At 31.6% G+C, this 20,694-nt stretch overlaps 1 long non-coding RNA gene across 1 annotated transcript; it reads left to right on the plus strand.

Annotated features, from left to right (window-relative positions):
- The first annotated feature begins 1,016 nt into the window (after window positions 1-1,016).
- Window positions 1,017-3,847, plus strand: LOC129317691 (uncharacterized). The gene is made up of 4 exons (XR_008595023.1): window positions 1,017-1,330; window positions 1,469-1,588; window positions 2,461-2,529; window positions 3,588-3,847. It is a non-coding gene; the product is annotated as an uncharacterized LOC129317691 (long non-coding RNA).
- Window positions 3,848-20,694: the final 16,847 nt, after the last annotated feature.

Raw genomic sequence — 20,694 nt, forward strand, 5'->3', positions numbered from 1 at the left:
TGATTTTGGGAATGTACCTAAGGTGATTGTTATAATAGGTGATGGAAGAATTTTGGAATTTTAAAGTGATTAAGGGTGGTGTGTATGTATTGCACTCTTCATTAAAGTTTAGTGATGTATATTAGAGAAATATTGGAAAGAGAGATTAAAATGTAGCCAAAATGTTTGATATAAAAGTATATATATAAAGAATTGAGGAGATTGAAGAAGTTGAGGCATAAATTATAATGATTTGAGAACTTTGTTGATTATGGTGTTGTTAAGAAAGAAGTTTATCAAACCTAGGTAAAGGCCATCAAAATCTCGTGTGGACAATCGACGTCAAAAGCTAGAGTTATAGTTGGAGAAAGGGAGTGTTTTTTTTTTAAGGTGTCTTATACGAGAGACATAATGAGAATTGAGAAGAAATGCAAGTTGAGTTCAAAGTATGTTGCCTTGTTTACTTAGAGAGGGTTGGAACATTGTTTATCATTCAGCATTACCACTTGAATTATTGAGCACCCATCAGAGGATTGATGTGTTGATGCTTTGGAAATACATATATATGATCCATCTCATGTGATCAAGACTCAAAGAATTTGAATAAATCTAGATTTATTGAATGAAAGGGTTCGTAAGATAACCAAGTAAAACTCTTATAAAAAAGAAATCGCTATAATGAAAGTGTGATGGTGTTATCATTCTTAGTAAGGATTTACAAAGGAAGTTGAAAGTATAATGTGTGCTAAATATCAACATTTAATTGGAAACTAAGGAAAGCATTTTTTTAAATTCGGAGGACCGAATTTCTTAAGGCGGGGAGAATGTAATAACCCTAAATAAAAAAAAACAAAAGAAAAGAAAAGAAAAGATAAATTAAATGATAAATAAATTAAATAATTTTTTTTTTTTCTTTCAATTGATATTTTATTTTATTGTTTTAGTTATATAATAAATAGGAAGTAATGGTTTAGTGGAAGCTATGCCATATGTTACTTGGAGACAGGGGTTTGAATCTTACCTATATTGGAGGAAATTTCATTTTTGTTGACCTCGAATGAAGTTACCAAAATACCCCTATCTCTTGTGCAATTTTAAAAAAATATCTATTGGATTTTTCTGTAATTTTCCCTAATAAACTTCATTTCTTTAAATTCCTTCCCTTTGTCGGTCAAGAACAGAGCACGAGGGGAGAGAGTGAGAGAAATCCTGAATCTAGAAATTTCAAGCTTCTCTATCTTCTCCATCGGTCTTCTCCGTCTTCTTTGCCTATTCCCATATGTCGTCGGTGTTGATGAGTCTAGAAGCTTCATCCGCCGCTGCTAAGAGTTTGAGCTGTGAGTTCTCCCAGGTGCGACGTCAATCACTTCCCTTTTCCTTGCCGTCATGTTGTTTGGTGTGCGTGTGGGTTTGAATTTCAGTTCTACGTCAATCACTTCCCTCTTTCTTGCTGTGATGTTGTTTGGTGTGCATGTGGGTTTGAATTTAGTTCTCCCTCCTCTGTTTTCGACACTGTGAAAGGATGCATGGAACGTTCTTCTCCCTCTTCCTTGTGCAGTGTCGCAGGTTCTTTCTCCTCCTTCTCTGCTCACGTCGTTGCTGGTTCAAGGTAGGAGATTTGGGATCCTTCTTTTTGGTTATTTCTGTACTCCTAAACACGGTATATTGTCGCTGTGCGTGAGAGTGTAGTTACTCTGTGTGTGCGTGAAATTACAGAATTTGTGTGTGGTTTGTGCTGTTGTGCTATTTCAGGGAAGAGATAATTTAAATATGGAGTTGGAAGGCTTAATAATTATAGTGGCTGAGTTAAATTAATTTGTTTGGAATGGCTGGTGTTGAAATAATTGTTAGGATGGAAGTGGAAGAGAAGAGCTTAAATGGAATACTTGGAGTTTTAATTTCTTTTTCTTGTGTTCTGTTGTTGCCATGATTGTTTAAGAAGAAGATTTAAATTAAGCAGGAAAGGCATATTAAAGCTTGGTAGTGATATATTTGGGTCAGAATTTTTGAATTTGGATATAAAATTTGAAGAACGATGCCTAAAGATGTTTGTTAAAATGTTTATTAGAGGGAGTGATTGATTGTGCATTTCCTAAAAATCTCATTAAAATTTTTGGGAGACATAATGGATTTGGATGATATTATTTGGTGAATTGAGGTTGGTATTGTGTAAAACTTTTTGATTATGAAAGTGGTGCCTAACTAGTTAAATCCTTTAGAAGTAGGTAGTTATAGAGAAATTGTTGAGTAATTTACTGGGAGATTTGAAAATAATGTGCATTCGGTGTTTAGAAAAAAAAAATGTTTAGTAGAAGATTGTATTGTAATAGAGCATTGAGTTATGACTTTTGAGGGATTTTCATGTGTAAAGCCTTGATTTTAAAATTTAAAGTTATTATATAGCTAAATATTGGTTGTGAAATATTGGGAGTAATTTATTGAATTTACTAAAGTTTATTAAATATTTTATATAAATTATAGGATGTTTGGAAGAGCAGACATTTAATTGAAGTTGAGAGGTGAACTTTTAAATTTTGGGAAGTAATTCAGGTAAGTGGATAGCGTCCCAACTGAAATTTTTTTCTTTTCAATAAAAATTTCCTTTGCTAAAATATTACGTTTTTCTGAAAATCATTTTAATAGCATTAATGCGATTGTTGGATATTTGTTGATTAACATTACTTTATTTTGAGAAATTAGCTTTACCAAATTTGAAATGTTATTTGACCAATTAAATCAAGTTTGAACTTTGATTATGAGATTTTTATTTTATCAAATATTGGATTGATACAGAGAATGATTCATGCAAGTTCGACTCTGAAAATTTGTTTTTTTGATTATTCGATAAATGCACGCATGAGCATTGGATATGAAATTTGATTCTGGCAAGTTTTAATGCCTAAAAGTATTCATGCGAGTTTGATTTTGAGAATAAGAATTGTATCTGAAAAGTGATGATTTTCTCGCATGTTTGAAAATGGTTTTAAAAAGGGACTTTATACAGAACACTGGTTGCTAACGACAGTTTCGTTAGCCCTTGGCGCGCCATGGTACACCCAGCTAGCAGGGTGTTTATAGGAGGTGCTAGCCCCGTGCGATGGCCAACGCACGTGGAATGGAGGGATGGTTATTCGTGAGCATCGTACTCACGTTTGTTTCGTGGCTTCGGCTGCGTTTGGTTACTTACCCTCGTGGACTATGTGTCCACGTTTGTTTTCGTGGCAAAAGCCGCGTTTGGGTTATCACTCTCGTGGACTGTGTGTCCACGTTTGTTAATTGTTCTGATAAGTTCCTATAATTATGAATCTAATTATCTGAGAATTTCATATTCTATTGGTTTTTATTAAGTAAATTGTTTATAAATATATTATTTCATATATGTGTTTTCTTGAAAGCAAGTCTTATTAATATTTGCCATGATAGTTCAATGAATTAAGATCTAATTTTAAAATTTTACAGAGCTATTCTATTTTAAAGTTTATTACATTTTTCGGAAAGCTGTTGTCTCTTTGACTCACAATTATTTTAAACTTTTTTTCTCTTTTTATTCAAGTTCTATTATTTATTGTTGGGACGTTATTCACTAGAAATTATTATTTTGATCTCAGATACGTTAGCTGATGTTGTGCCTTCCGCTAATCCTTGAGGGGCTGTAATATTCAGTTGAGATGAAAAGCTGAAATCAAACTTCTTTAAAGTAAATTTCTTATGTCAGGTGCTCCACAGAAGCTATAGTTAGGGTCCTCATCCTTATAATTTATACTGTGTTATTTAATGATCGGAAGAGAATTCCTTGCTGCTGCTACTGTTTTGTAAAATATTAAATCTTTTGTTCATATGGTTTGTATTGAGGATGGCTTAATTTATTATCAAAGGTCTTCATGGCTTATAAATTAAATTTTTCTAAAAAAAAAAGACTTTTGAAATATGGGTAATATCTCTATATTCTGTGCCAACATGTTCTAATTTCGGGGTGTGTGTGACATAGGTGGATGAGGACATGTACATTGGTGGGCTCCAAACAATTAGATTTTTTTTTTCTTTTGACCACATGAATGAACTATATTCTTCCTAGTTTCTATAATAAGATGTTTTTAACAATTTCATAGGAATCAAGGAATGATAGTTAACTAACTAAAGTATCTTAAAATGAAAAAAAAATAACTTTATCCCTATTAAACAAAGGAAGAAAGAAATACATAGTATATGATGGGCCATAAAATTAAATTTACATTAGGAATAAAATTGAAAAATAGTTATAAATAACTTTTAATGTGCCTTATATTAAAGATCAAATGATCTTTCTAGAAGGTGCCCAATTGGACCGAAGGAGTATATGAACAGATGTAAAAACATCTACATTCAAATAATCTCATAAATAATAATTTTTATCATTCAAAGGAGCTGAAAATATGTTCAAATTATTGAAAAGATAGCAATTTCTTTGGACCCATCAAGGGACAATGAGTAGTAAAAGATTTTAAGATCTCATTTATATATCATCAATAGTTTTATTATCATTGAAAGCATATTAATAGTTTGAATAACGCTTTCTTGAATTTTATATAGAGTAAGATGACAATTTGGCCCTTGAACACCTAAGAGCATCTAGAATCCTAAACTAATTTTTTATTCATTTTCACTCCAAAAAATTTAAAATCATGGCAATCTTTCCCTTGCTATTAACTTTAATTGTTACTTGATTAGAAAATTATAGAAAAGAACCAAAAGAATGATGGAAAATTACCAAACAATTACAAATTTTATCCTTTTGTCATTTTCTATAATTTTTGGGTCCTTGTTCTGCAATTCTTTTAATCCTTTTTTGTAATTTTATAGTCAACTAATGGTCAAAGCTAATAGCGAGGGGAGAGATTGTGCAATTTTAAATGTTTAGGGTTGAAAATGAACTAAAAATGAATTTAGGGCCGCAGATGGTCCTGGGCCTATAATTTAAGAGCAAAATTATCATTTTACCCTTTTATATATTTGGCTATTGGATTTAAAATTTTTTATTTTATAAAAAAATTGGAGCTATAATGTCACGCCCCTAGTACTAGGGGTATGACCAGCACAAAATATGAGACAAATTCACATTCCATAAGCCTTAACTATATAAGATTAAACTAAAATATTGATAACTAATTTATATATATAATTATAATATTCAAAAAATCTTAAATATTTTGTAAAAATCTCGACAAAATCTCCCCTGTAATTTGAATCTCTCAAAATTTTTGCAATAACAAAACCTATCAGCCAATTTAGCAAAGGAGCTTAGCTCCACACCAGCATATTACATAATAACAAAATAGGACCAGAACCTAACTACGATATACGTGGAGCACTAACTACCATTGTATAATATAATGAATATTTACATTAAAATAAATGATTCACGCATGCTTCTACTATCCAAAAAGTAATAGAGTCCCTCAATGATCAACAGGAGGTGCAGGTTCTACTACATTGTCTGAGACCAAAGAAATTTTTCGGTGAGTAGTGTCCTAATAAAAAGTATAGATAAAGCATGTAGAAGTAACGATTAATAAATGGAATATTAAAACCTAAATTTTTTTTTACTATCAATAAATGATAAAATTTCTCAACAATATAACTACAAAATAAACAAATAATTTTGGAGCTTTATAAGTTATCAAGAATCATACAACCCATAAAAATATATAAAAGAAATGCAAACAATGATAAAAAAATGTTTGTCAATAAGTAATATCAAACAATAAATTTTTAAATTCAATCTAGGAGGAAATTTACTATATAAAATCATATATGATCAAACAAAAGTTTGTTTAATAGACAAAATTTAAAAATAATAAGTTTCCTAAAAAAATGTACTTTTTAATGGGACTTTATCAGAACGATTAACAAGCGTGGACACACAGTCCACGAGGGTAAATAACTAACAAGCGTTGCTTGAAGCCAAGAAAAAAGCACAAGCATAAAGCCCACGAAAACAAGCGTGAGTACTATGCTCACGAATAACCATCCCTCCGTTCCACATGCATTGGCCATCGCACGGGGCTAGTACCTCCTAAGCACCTTGCTAGCTGGGTGTACCCCTAATTAAATCGAGCGTGTATGGAGTTGAAACACTTATTGAAAACCATTCTTTCCAAAATATAACATTCAACTATCGACTTTTCTTTTCAATTTTCTCCATGCACGAATCACATATTAATAACTGTAACATAAAGAATAAAATTTAAACAACAGAAATGTTTAAAATATACCAGATCCAGATATTCCTTAACAATATAAAGCATATTCCATAATAAATCAATTAATAAATAAGTAAGGTAAGTAAAGAGGATTGTATGAATCACAAAATTAGAATTGACAAGAATATTTATACAACTTATAAAGGAATAACATAAAAGTTTAAATAAAGAAGTCTTATAACCACTTTAAAAAAAATTATTTGGGACACTACTCACTCACCTTTTCTATTATCTCTACAGCTCGTTCCTTTTTAAGCTTCTCATTTATACTTTGATAGTGCCACTGATTTACCTAACCAACCAAACCAACAAGCTAAAAATACTAAAACTTTCCATGCCACAACTCTATCTATTTATGCTTTATTTAAATATCCATAAGATTTTCCAAAGCCTTATTTGCTCTTAATTTACTATCTCAAACAATGACCTCTTCCAAACTCTTTAATCCGATAATAATAACTCCAATAATACATTGGCTATGCAATTCTCAATTATTTTTGTAGAATATAAAAGAATCTTGATTCTAAAAACATAGTAGTTATTCAGTCATGCATCAACCAGGTCAAATTAGCAAGTTGAAATAACTCATCACTCTAGTATAGAAAAGAAATCTCAAACAATAATTATAGCCTCTATAGTTTCCTTTAACATAAAATACAATAATCCAAGTTAAACTCATATTTTCTTAAAAGAACATAAGGTGCTACAAGACATAAGTTCCTTTAATCCTTTTTTTTTCAATGCTTCAACAAACACCATCAATGCATCAAGGTCAATTTACAACAAACAAGCAATAGATCTGGTCAACTTCCAACATTACTCAAGCATCATCATAAACACTATATATCTCAAATTAATCCCAATCAAACACTGAAATCACATTTAGCAACAACTAAAATTAGCAACCTCAACTACAAGTTCAAATAGATATTATACATACTCCATAGGTTTCTTCCCTCACTGCTCCAAACCATAGCAACTTAATTTTTTTAAAAAAATTAATTAGCTGGAATAATTAAATAAAATTTTATCCATCTTCATCAGCATATCATAAAACAAGGGACCCAAACCCCTTGGCGCAACATCACGGACCACCAAAAATAGAAGAAAAAGAAGCAAATACTTACTTCCTAATCATACTGGCAGCTGGAGGAAGATGGAGGGAGCAATGTTCAAGACACCCAAACTCTCTAATCACCCACAAACACCATGCCAGATCTGAAGAGAGAAAGAGACAGAGCAAGAATAGCCGACACAGCTGCAAAAAAAGGTGCAGCAGTTAGTAAAGCCACCGATGATGACGTAGCATCTCGGCTACTCTCAGATGCAGACATGAAGAAGAAGAGGAAAATCTTAGCCTCCTCCGAGTCATCAAGCGCGTCAAACAGAGAAGGAAGTAGAGGTTTTGCAGAGCTGTTACGAAGGAGAACGGAGTACTCGTGCCACCATTAGGTAGCCATGAAATTGCCAGCAATGAGGTCCAGAGAAGGAACATGATGGAGAAGAGAGGAAAAACTGAAGAACGGACGCGAAAAAAAAAAATCTGACCCTCGTATGCTCTATGAAGTTCGAATGGTAGAGAAGAAAATTTGATTCAAAAAGATAATTAGGCAAATTGCAAGATAGGGCATAACCAAAAATTACAAGAAATGACACAATTTTTTTTATAATTTAAAACAAAAAATCAAACTTTTGCTTAATAAATTTCAAACTTTGAACTTTCAAGAAAGTTACTAATATAAATTCTACTAAACTATCACTCTCCACTTGATATATAATAATTTAAATAAAATATCAATTAATTTTTTTAAAAAATTTTAAGGTCGTTACATTCTCTCCCCCTTTAAAAATTCAGTCCTTCGAATTTGAATAAATGCATACCTAAATTTTTCTAATAAATGTGAATACTTCACCGGTATTTTGCTCTATACTTCTTAAGTAATTTCTTTAATAGAATGGTTATGCCATAATACCTTCAGAGATATGATTTCCTTCAACCTCAACTTTATTTGCCTACCAAAAATGGCTGCCAGAACTTTTTTTTCCATAAAATAAGTCTTTATTTACTTGAATTCCTTAAATATCAATACCAACTCTATCTAGAATTTTAAATGAACTAATATACCTTTGAATGGGCTTGCCTGTCTTCCTAAACCTCATCAATTCTTTTCATTGGCAATACTTTCAAGAAAATTATGTCTCCCACCATGAACTCTAACTCTTTACAACGATAGTCTATATAAGACTTTCATCAACTTTGAGCTATTAATAATTTTTTTTTGATAACTTGCACTTCCTTTTAACATATTGCATAATGTTCGGTCCCAAAATTTTAGCATCCCCAACTTCAAACCAACCAATCCAATATCTACACTGTCTACTATAAAAGGCCTCCAATTGTGCCATTAGAATACTCGCTTAGTAGTGATTGTTATATGCAAACTCCATCAATGATAAGTACTCATCCCAATTTCCTCCAAAGTCTAAGACACAAGATTTCAACATGTCTTTGAGGATCTGAATTGTCCTCTCAGACCGACCATTTTTCTGTGAATGAAAAGCAGTACTAAGATCCAATCAAGTTCCCAAAGCTTCTTCAAATGATCTCTAAAACTGCGATGTGGGTTGTGGTCTTCTATAAAAATTATATATACCAATACCCCATGTAATCGTACAATTTGATTAACATAAATCCGAACATAATCACTGGCATTATACATCATCTTAACTGGGTTGAAGTGTGTAGATTTGGTCAATCTATCAATAATTACCTAAATAGAATCATACTTCTTAGTGGTTCGAGGTAAACCTATAACGAAGTTCATTATAACATTTTTCCATTTCTACTCTAGGATTTCTAGTAGTTGGAGTGGCTCTACTGGCTTCTAGTATTCTACATCAACTATTTGACATACTATACATCATGAAACAAATTATGCTACATTCCCTTTCATTCTATCCCACCAATATAGTTGCCTTAAGTCTTCATAAATCTTTGTAAACTCTGGATCGATTGAATATGCAAAATGGTTACTTCTTCCAAAATATATCTTCTCAAGTCTTTGACTTGTGAAACACAAATCTTGTTATCACACCTTAAAATGCTCTTGATCAATAGTGAACTCGATGCTTTCCCCTTTCTTGATCAATTCTAATAGTTTACAAAGTTTTGGATCCAAATTCTGAGCAACTTTAATTTGATTTTGATCAATCAAGGAAAAAACAACCTTACATGTGAGCCAAAAATACCCCATCCAAAAATTTCAAATTCCACTCCATCTTGCTCAAGTTTATAAATTTCCTGCATCAAATGTCTCTTTACAACAATTATATGTGACAAACTACCCATAGATTTCTTGGTTAAAGCATCAATTACAACATTCACCTTATTAAGATGGTACTGAATTGCACAGTTATAATCTTTAGGCAATTCCATCCATCTCGTTTACCTAAGATTAAGATATTTCTACTCCAAGATGTATTTGAGACCTTATAATCAGTGAAAATGTCACAAGTCTCACTTTACAAATAATGTTGCCAGACTTTTAAAGCAAAAAGGACTGCTGCCATTTCCAAATCGTGAGTTGAATAATTTTGCCCATGTTTCTTACATTTTTTAAAGGCATAAGCAATCACTCTCCCATTTTGCATTAGGACACTACTAAGACCAACCCAAAAAGCATCGTAAAAAAAAAAACTGCATATCCTCTAGTCCCTGATGACAAGCTTAAAACTAGTATGGATATTAAATAATCTTTCAATTTCTAAAAACTCACTTCACATTCACCACTCTAGGAAAAATTGACTTTTTTTAAGTCAATATAGTTAATGGTGCATCTATACTTGAAAAATCTTCAATGAAATGACGATAATAACCAGCTAAGTCTAAGAAACTCTAAAGCTCTATAACGATAGTAAGTCGTGTCCAACTCTAAACTAGTTTAAATTTTTTTGGCTTGGATCCACCTATATACCGTCCTTGGACACAACATGACCCAAAAAGGTAACTTGTTCGAGCTAAAATTCACATATGAAAAAAAATTGCATGAAGTTGGTGCTCCCCAATAAGAAGTAATAGGGTGAATAAATCCTTTATCCAATAGCCCTTACAGTTAACTTTTCAATTCTCTTAACTTAGATAATGTTATACAGTAATATGGAATTGAAATTAGTTAAGTACCCAAAATCACATAAATAGTAAATTTGATCTCCCTATCTAGGGTAGACTAGGAAACTTATCAGAAAGACATTAGAGAATTCTCTAACCATCAAAATTTATTCCAATCTGAAAACCTATTCCTCAATATCCCTCACCAAGGCCAAGTACCCTTTGCAACCTTTCAATAAAAGCCGTTAGGCCTTCAGGGCTAAGATTAGATTAGTTAGTCTTTTTATTTGGTTTCCTTGAAAAATAAAAGGAGCCTCTCCCAAGGAACTTTGTATCTCACCACCGACAGGTGACAATCAATAGTAGCATGATAGGAAGCTAATCAATCCATGTCTAAAATCACATCAAAATCAATCATATCTAATGTCATCAAATCAACTATATTTTCTCGATTCTCAAGAGATACTTTACAAGACTTATATCTCTGTGAAACTAAGAGATTCTCTTATCAAAGTAGCAACCATAAAAAGATTACTAACCTTGGTAGTTATATCATGTGAAGCTTGAACATTCTATCGGGTCATAGCATAAACCCGTGCTTGTCCTTACCTTAAAGATTGGCCCCGCTTTCCATATGTTTTTCTCGACATACCCTTATTAGTAGTGGCAGAAGGTGCTTTCACAGAAGTAGTCAAGTAGGGAGAAGGTCGAGCAGATGCCTAGCTAGAAACCTATTGAATAGACAATTTCTTTTCAAATGACCAACCTGTCTACACTCATAACAAGCACTATATGCCTCACGACAAGGTACAAAATGAAAATTCTCACAAATAATACGTTAAGTCTACCATAACTTGGCTAATTCAACACTGGCTGATACTGCGGTCTAGGATTTCAAAAACTACCTCTAAAAATTAGAGTACTGGCAAAAGGAGAAACATAAGATCTAGGCATCTCAAGACTGAGCATCTCTTCTAAATGCCCAAAAAAAATTAATGGGTTTTCTTTCTCTTTGATTCCAAAGAAAACAAGAAGATTCAACTTGATAAAATCAATCAACTTCACTAAAGCTGTCTCTTCTCCCATATCACTATAAGTTCCCTCTCCTGCACCGTGCATAGATGATGAAGCACCCTCAAGAGATTTAGGATTTAAAGGCTTAGCCTCAAATAAAATTTCCGAATTATGCCTGCAACCTTGCCTTACACCATTATGGGACAATTCATTGTGTGGAGCAAAAAACTATCAGATGCTTTATTACTACTAGAACTTCTATCAAAAGGACACTACTTAGGCAACATTCTCACAATACAAATCAAAAAAACATAACAAATATTTATTATGAAATGCATTAATTAAATAAGAAGCAGGATAAATAGGGAAAAGAATGACTCTTTGGTACATCCTAATAGGACCTTCAATGAAGCCTCAATTATTACTATGCCCGGGTTCATAATAATAATTGAAACTCTAAAGAAAAATCCTTACTCCACGTAACCATAGAAACCTATGCTCTAATACCATTTGTCATGCCCCTAGTACTAGGGGTATGACCGACACAGAATATGAGACAAACTCACATTCCATAAGCCTTAACTATATAAGATTAAGCTAAAATATTGATAACTAATTTATATATATATATATATAATTATAATATTCAAAAAATCTTAAATATTTTGTAAAAATCTCGACAAAATCTCCCCTGTAATTTGAATCTCTCAAAATTTTTGCAATAACAAAACCTATCAACCAATTTAGTAAAGGAGCTTAGCTCCACACCAGCATATTATATAATAACAAAATAGGACCAGAACCTAACTACAGTATACGTGGAGCACTAACTACCATTGTATAATATAATGAATATTTACATTAAAATAAATGATTCAAGCATGCTTCCGCTGTCCAAAAAGTAATAGAGCCCCTCAATGATCAACAGGAGGTGTAGGGTCTACTACATTGTCTGAGACCAAAGAAATTTTTCGGTGAATAGCATCCCAATAAAAAGTATAGATAAAACATGTAGAAGTAACGATTAATAAATGGAATATTAAAACCCAAATTTTTTTTATAATTTAAAACAAAATAAAATCAAACTTTTGCTTAATAAATTTCAAACTTTAAAATTTCAAGAAAGTTACTAATATAAATTCTACTAAACTACCACTCTCCACTTGATATATAAATAATTTAAATAAAATATCAATTAATTTTTTAAAATTTTAAGGTCGTTACATATAAACTCTTTAATTTCTATCTTCCATGTTGTTAATGCTAGATTATGTGTTTCATGATTAATGTTTTTACTTAATTTAATTTAATCAATAGATAATTATTAATTAGAAACACCATATTAGATTGAATTAGTCTCTCAAATAATCTCAGGATTTTAATTTAATTGGAATTATTAGGTAATTGGAAATTGGAAATGGGAGGTAATTTAATTTAATCAATAGATCATTATTAATTAAAAGATGTTCTTCATATAAATACTTTACATAAGTGTCTTAACAATGACAAGTGAAATTTCAATGCATCGTCTTTAAAAGGAGAGTATAAATGAAGTAGGGGTATAATTAGAAAATAATTATAAAAATTATCTAATGCTTTCTATTATAAACAAAACAAGGCTCCTAGAAAATACCATATATATATATATATACATATAGTGCAAACCAATAGTCTTATAGCCTTGTGACATAAAAGCTCCCTTATAAATAGGAAGTTCCAAGTTGGATCCCATCTATAACATTGAGGATTTGGGTTCTTTTTTATCCTTGAACTTATTTTCAAGAATTGTTGAGCACCCTGTACTAATAAGTAGGACAATTTTTTTTCTAAACCATTTTTTTGAGGAGCAACCCCTTTTGGTAGTCACTCATTTATTTATCTTGATAGGAACTAAACCATTATAAATACTGATGTAAGCTTCTTTCCCTCACTCTTAACAAATTTAGTGATATCATTCCAGACTTATCTCTTTCAATATGCATTATTTGTTAAATTTTTGTTAAGCATAATTCAACCCCCCTCTTAGGCTCTTTTACAATTGGGATCAAAGGCTGGTAGCTCTTTGCTAGACTTAACTATCTGAATAAAATATACCTATTAATGAAAATTTTTGCAAATGATAACCTCAAAAAAGGACTCTCGACAATCAAATTTGTAATGACCCTAAAAGGACTTAACTGTCTGAGTAAAAGCTCTTTGCTTGTGCTCTTTCTTGTAATTTTTTCAATTTTTCTTTTAGGAAATTTTTATCTTCCTCCTTCCTATCATAGCTCGCATTTCTGGCATTAGTTGAGACAACTAGAGAGTTTGTCCAAAACCTTCACCACCACCCTTCAATCTCTGATCTCTCCTCTATTTGTGCTGGTCTCCATCATCAAAGTGGTGGCGGGTAGGTACTATTCTGCCCAACTTGCATCTTCTTCTTTCTTTGCTTAAAAAGACTAAGATATCCTTCTTCATTTTTTTCTCCTTTTCTTCTTCTTTCTATTGGTGGAATGCTCCAAAAATCACAGAGAGACAAAGAGCTCTTCAATTTCCTTCCTTCTCCATCTTCCTTCCCTCCAGCATGATTGTCACCAGTGGCCTTAACTTTCTTCCTTCCTTATTGAAGAGGAGTTTTATTTTTAGAATCTTTAAACCTTTGGCCACAACTCCGTCCATCATTGATGACTAAGGAAATGCCAGAAACCTTCTCCTCCAATAGAGTTAGGGTTAGTTTGCATTAAATTTTCTCTCCCCTATTTAGTTGAGGTTCTATTTTCTTCTCCCTCTTTGTGTATCATGAGTTCATCTGAAATGAGTAGCCTTTAAAGGATGATGTCACTATTATATTTTTGTTATGAAGGATGATGTCATTATTATATTTCTATTATGAAGGATGATGTAAGTTTTGTTTTTAGAAACTTCAAACCTTTAGCTAGCAACTCCGTCCGTCACTGATGACTAAGTGCCACAAACTTTCTCCTCCAATAGAGTTAGGGCTAGTTGATATCAGATTTTCTCTCCCTTATTCAGTTGAGGTTCTATTTTCTTCTCCTTCTTTGTGCATTATGAGTTCATCTGAAATGAGAAACCTTTAAAGGATGACATCACTATTATATTTCTATTATAAAGAATGATGTCATTATTATATTTCTATTATAGAATAGCCATGTATATAGCTTAGATATTATAAAATATAGATAGATATGGCATAATTGATTTTATGTAGATTATGGTGATTCTCGTAACTACATATATATTTATATATAACTGCTATAAAGATGAATAAAACAACTTTACCTTAAATTAGTATTTCCTTTTCTACATAGCATCAGAGTAAGGTTCTGACCTGTAATTTTAATATTCACCACGCATAGAAATTAACGGCAATAATGAGTAAAAAGATGACATCAAATAGTATTGATGCTTCCTCCCTGTACTCCTTGCATTCGTTTGATAGCCCTGGACATGTGTATGTTGGAGAACATCTCAATGAGGGAAATTATTTTAAATAGGATAGTGATATGGAAAATGCACTTTATGTGAAGAATAAGATGTGCTTCATAGATGGTTCACTGTGTATACTGGAAGTAAATTCTTTGGACTTGAACCTATGGATGCAGTGTGATACCATAATGAAAGGCTGGCAAAAAGTACAATGGACAAGGATGTTCGTTCAAGCATAAGGTACGCAAAGACTGCTAAGGAGACTTAGGTTGATCTTGAAGGAACGTTTAGGAAAGGAAGTGAATCGAGAGTTTATAAGTTATGGCAGGTTATTGTAGTGCTTAAGAAAGAGAATTCTGTCATACCAACTTATTACACAAAACTTAAAGGTCTATGGGATGAGATTAAAACAATCATGCCATGGCCAAAATGTGTATGTAGGAGCTGCAAGTGCAATGTCAAGAAGCAACTGGTGGAGATGAAAGAGAAAGAGCAACTATATGACTTTCTTATAGGTTTAGATGAGTCTTTCAATACCATCAAAACCCAGATATTGAGTATGAAGCTAGCTCCTCGATTGGGTCAAGCATAACACTTAGTGACATAAGATGAGCAACAAAGACAAATTTCTACAATGAGCAAACTAGTGGCTGAAGTGGCAACGTTCCAAGTCCAAGGTTGCTGAGGTAATAGAAGAGATGGGAGAAAGGAAATGCAAAAATGTAACCATTGTCAAAAACTCAATCACACAAAAGGCTAATGCTATGAACTCATAGGTTACCCAACTGACTAGCCCAAATCAAATAGTGATAAGAAAGAATGTGACGTGGTAATACATGGCAGAATAGACGTGCCGCACAGGTGACAACTAATGACAGTCTCATTCCAAGATTAATGTTTGAACAATTTGATACAATTATAAAGTACATTGATTGTAAATCTAAGCCATCCAAGCACGTCGATCAACCTTATGCTAATATGGCAGGTATGATTAACTTTATGATGATTAGGTCATAGATACAAGTGCCACGAGACACATATTTTACAATCCCAAGATCCTTGAAGGAATAATAAAGACAACGAACCAATTGCCTATAAAGGTTCCCAATGGTTAAAGTGTTCCTGTAATAGGGGTTGGTCAAACCAAGCTCAACGACAGCCTCCGTCTTGATAAAGTTCTTTATGTACTAAATTTTCAATGCAATCTTATTTCTATTAGCAGATTATTGAGACAATATCATAACTTCTATGTAATTCATGTGGGAAACCTATGCTTGGTACAAGATTATAGGTCAAGAAAGCTGATTGGGATGATTAAGGAATGTGATGGGTTATATGTCTTTAGGTTGAGGCTCAAGTGTGATATGGTGATATTGTTCATCCTCCCGAAGAAAAGATGAAACAAATAGAGTATTTTTTTTGGTATTTTCTAGAATAAACAATTGGGTCATTATGATTCTTACATTAGAACTGATAAATGACAATTTTATATATTTTTATCCTTTTAATTTAGACTTTTAAATATTTATTTGAGGCTAATTGAGTTTAATTAGATATTATTTGATTTTATTAGCCAATATTCAATTTGAGATTTTAACTATCAAAATCTTTGATTTTAAAATATAAATAATATCTTTAATATTTTTGCACAGTTGCTATTTAATTTTATTTTATTTGTGCAGATCTTCTAGATTCAATTTAAAAGATATCAATAAAGATTATTTTGGATAAGAAGAATATGGGCATGCTTGGAGATCAAAATCAAGAATTAAATCTTTAAAATTTTGTTTAAATTTATTTTAGGTTATTTAGTGTAATTTTTAATTAGGGTTGCTTAGAGTAGTTTTACTATTTTATTATTAGCTTTTCTTTAGCCGTACGCAAATGCAACACTATTTATACATAAAGGATGCACGATTTTGATGGAGAGAAAAAAAATTGAAACAAGTGGCGGCGTGAGCTTAGGAGGAAGAAGAAGAGCTAAACAGACTATGCTTGTTTGTACTGAAAGTTCAATAAAGACTTCTTATTATTTTGAATTAATTCACGGTGACATATAGGGAGATTACAAGATACCTTCATTTTCATATGCACATTATTTTCTCATAATAGTAGATGATTTTAGTAGAGGTGTCTGGGTCTACCTTATTAAATCTGATGTTAAGACTTGTCTTTCAATGTTTTTATCTATGATTGAAAATCAATTTGCAGCATGGGTCAAGAAAATTCAAACAGATAATGGATTGGAATCTTAATCAAGCCATTTATTAAATTTATATGTAGAAAAAGGCATTATCTTGCAAATTAATTGTCCCTACACTCCTCAATAAAATAGAGTGATGGAAATGTGACACTGTTATATCCTTGAAACTACACGGGCATTACAATTTCAAGCGAGCTTGCTAACTAAATTTTAGGGAGAATGTGTTTTAACTACTGTTTATCTCATAAACCATTTACTATCACAATCTACTGGTCATAAAACTCCCTATGAAATGTTAATGGGGAAGAAACCAACTTATGAACATCTCCTAGCTTTTGGGTGTTTGGCTTATATGCATAACGCCAAACCTAATGACAAATTTGATGAAAGAGGTAAAGCATGTCTTTTCATTGGGTATCCAAATAACCAAAAGGGGTACAAACTATATGATATGAAGACAGGTGAAATTCACGTCTTAAGAAATGTTGTTTTTATTTAGCATGATTTTCCTATTTGCCATGCTCACAATAATGACCTATACCACTTGAGCCTCCCAAATGGCACATGCTATGATGATATTGATGTCCTTATTACTAATGCCGTACCATCTAATAAGACAAATGGGTCTCTTTTTCATGATCCTGATCCACAATCCACTGAATCTAACAGAACTCAATAGCCTGCAATGCGCCGAAGCAAGCGACCAAAGCAACTACCTCAACAATTTGAAGAGTTTGAAGTTAAGCTACCATTTTCATGAACCCATTCACTTTCAGCCACTCCCGCAGCTTCTGGTAACTTGACTCAACACCCCTTCTCTAATTTTATTTCTTATGCTAGATTTTCCCCAACACACAAAGCTTTCTTAATGGCCGTTAGCTCCCATAATGAGCCCAATAGTTTTGTAGAAGCAAATAATATCCCCATTGGTGTGATGCCATGTACAAAGAACTTAAAGCTGATATTGAACATAATAGCTCATGGACCATTAAGACTCTTCTACTAGGGAAGTGAGCCATTAACTCAAAATGGGCCTTCAAAGTCAAATATAAACCATATGGGGAAGTTAATTGTCATGCCCTAAAAATAGAGGGTAGCCGATACAGGATGTGAACCATATCACAATCCCTTAAGTCTTAGATTGAGAAAGATTTCCATTTTAAAATATAATTGAATTTGTACTGAAAATTATGACATACTTAATAAAAATCATTATAATAAACATTTTAATATTTTTATAAATTTTTTAGCAAAACCTTCCCTGTAAATAGGATTTCATGAAAATTCTACAACACAATATTTTACACAACAAATAGTATCAATTCAGAGCTCAGCTCCTTCTAACCAGCAAACACATATACAGATCATAATAGAACCTTAACCATAGCCTATGTGGAGCATCTAATTATATTTTCAAATAAAATACATAAGTTTTTATAATTACATCAATAGGAGGGATTTTGGTTACCTTTTCACTTAACACGTCTAAAAGTTCTCAAGGGTCGATAGGAGGAAGATCAATGTCAGTTAAGGTATTTGAGACCAAAAATAATTTTCTAGTAAATAACATTCCAACAGTAAATAATTGAACATGAGTAAAAATTTTTTTCAAATAATTATGCAAGTAAAAGAGACAACAATTTCCATAAAAATTTAATAAACTTCAAAATATAATGGCCCTATAAAATTTAAATAAAATCTTAGACCATTGAACTATCATAAGAATTGTTATTATCACTTGATTTCAAGAAGGCACATAAATGACATAAATACTTGTAAATAAATTACTAAAAAAATAATGGGATATAAAATCACCAAATAACCAAATTTACAATTATAGGGAGTTATCAAAACAATTAACAAATGTAGACATACAGTCCACAAGGGTAAATAACCAAACGTGGCTTAGGCCACAAAAACAAAAGTAAAACACACAGTCCACGAGGGCAAATAAGCAAACACGGCTAGAGCATCGAAACAAACAAGGACACACAGTCCATGAGGGTAATATTAACCAAACGCAACCTGGGCTATGAAACAAATGTGAACACACAGTCTACAAGGGTAATGCTAATCAAACGCAGCTCGAAACCATGAAATCAAACACAGGTATGAGACCCAAAAATAACAAACGTGAGAACAAAGCTCACAAAAATTGAACTAGCTAATCATTAACCATGGCGCGCCAAGGGCTAACAGAACTACCGTTAGCAACCAGTGTTCTGTATAAAGTTTCCTTAAAATTTATTTTCAAACATGCAAGAAAATCATCATTTTCAAAATAAAATTTTCATTTTCAATGTTGAACTCGTATGAATCATTTTCTATATCAATCCAATAATTTCCAAAATGAAATTTCACAATTAAAGTCCAATCTTGCATTTATTGATTAACTTAAATTATCAATTCCAATATAGTGAGTTTCACAAAATAAAGTAATTTTAAAAAATCAAAATAACCAATAATTTCATTATTACTAGTAAAATGGTTTACATGAAAATGTAATATTTTAGTAAAGATAAATTTGTTTGGAATATCAGTTGGGATGCTATCCACTTACTTGAAATTCAAATTTCTCCTCTCAAGTTCAATCAAATTTCTCCCCTTTCATACACCCTATAAATCATATTAAAATTTTATTCAACACCCAGCCATTGTAATAATTTCTTTTCAACATTCCCACCAATAATCAACTATAATAAATTTAAAAATTTAAAACCAAAGCTTTACAATTAATATATATATATATATATATATATATTCCTCATTAGCATTTTGTCAAGCACCAAATATATATCCTTTTCAGTACCCTCATAAAAACTCTAGCATTTAAATATTTCATTAACAAGCTATCCATCTCAAAAAATTCAAATAATCATGTATTAGTAATTCTTGAGTCAAATCTCCTTTGTAATATCCTCTAACAAACATTTACACAAACATCTTATAGGTACCAATCTTTAAGTTTCGTATCTAAACTATTCTCTTCCAGCTTCACTCCGACAATTCTTCAGCATCAACCAATCCAAGCAAAATTAGTTTAACAGAAAAATTATAACCCATATGTGTCATCATCCTACTTCAATAAAAAAATTAATATATATATATATATATGTATATATATATATTTACAGCCATGAACAACAGCAAAAAAATCAAGAGAGAATTGCAACTTCCATATTGTTTCATCACACACACACAAGCATTGAGTTATCAAGGAGAAAGAAAGCAAAAATCAAGGATTTTCACCTTAGAATCACTGACAACAGAAATGAGAAAAATTAACAAGAGTTAGGAAAAAATTAATATTGTTTGGATTAAATTTAAATGCCCATTAAGTTCCTGGAAAATTATTTGATAAATGATTCTAGAACTATGATTTATTTGTCAAAAAATTAAGGGCATTATTAGAATAAAAGTGAAAAATAAAAGGAGCAAGCTTTAGAATTCTTGGGGAACTTTTATGTGAGTAGGTGGTGTCCCAAATAATTTCTTGCCAGGTGTTTATAGAATTTCTTTATTTAAATTTTTATATTATTCCTTCATGAGTTTTATAAATATTCTTGTTAATTCAATTTTTATTATTTGTATAATTCTTCTTACTTAACTCACTTTTATATTAATTGGTTCATTACATAATTTGTTTTATTTTCATTAAGAATTATGCTATTGTTAAGGAATATTTGGATTTGGTACATTATTAATTGATTATTTATTCTAAG

Source organism: Prosopis cineraria, unplaced genomic scaffold (genome assembly GCF_029017545.1).
Source record: "Prosopis cineraria cultivar Desert tree isolate PC_DT_omini unplaced genomic scaffold, ASM2901754v1 PC8, whole genome shotgun sequence".
Lineage (NCBI taxonomy): Eukaryota > Viridiplantae > Streptophyta > Magnoliopsida > Fabales > Fabaceae > Prosopis > Prosopis cineraria.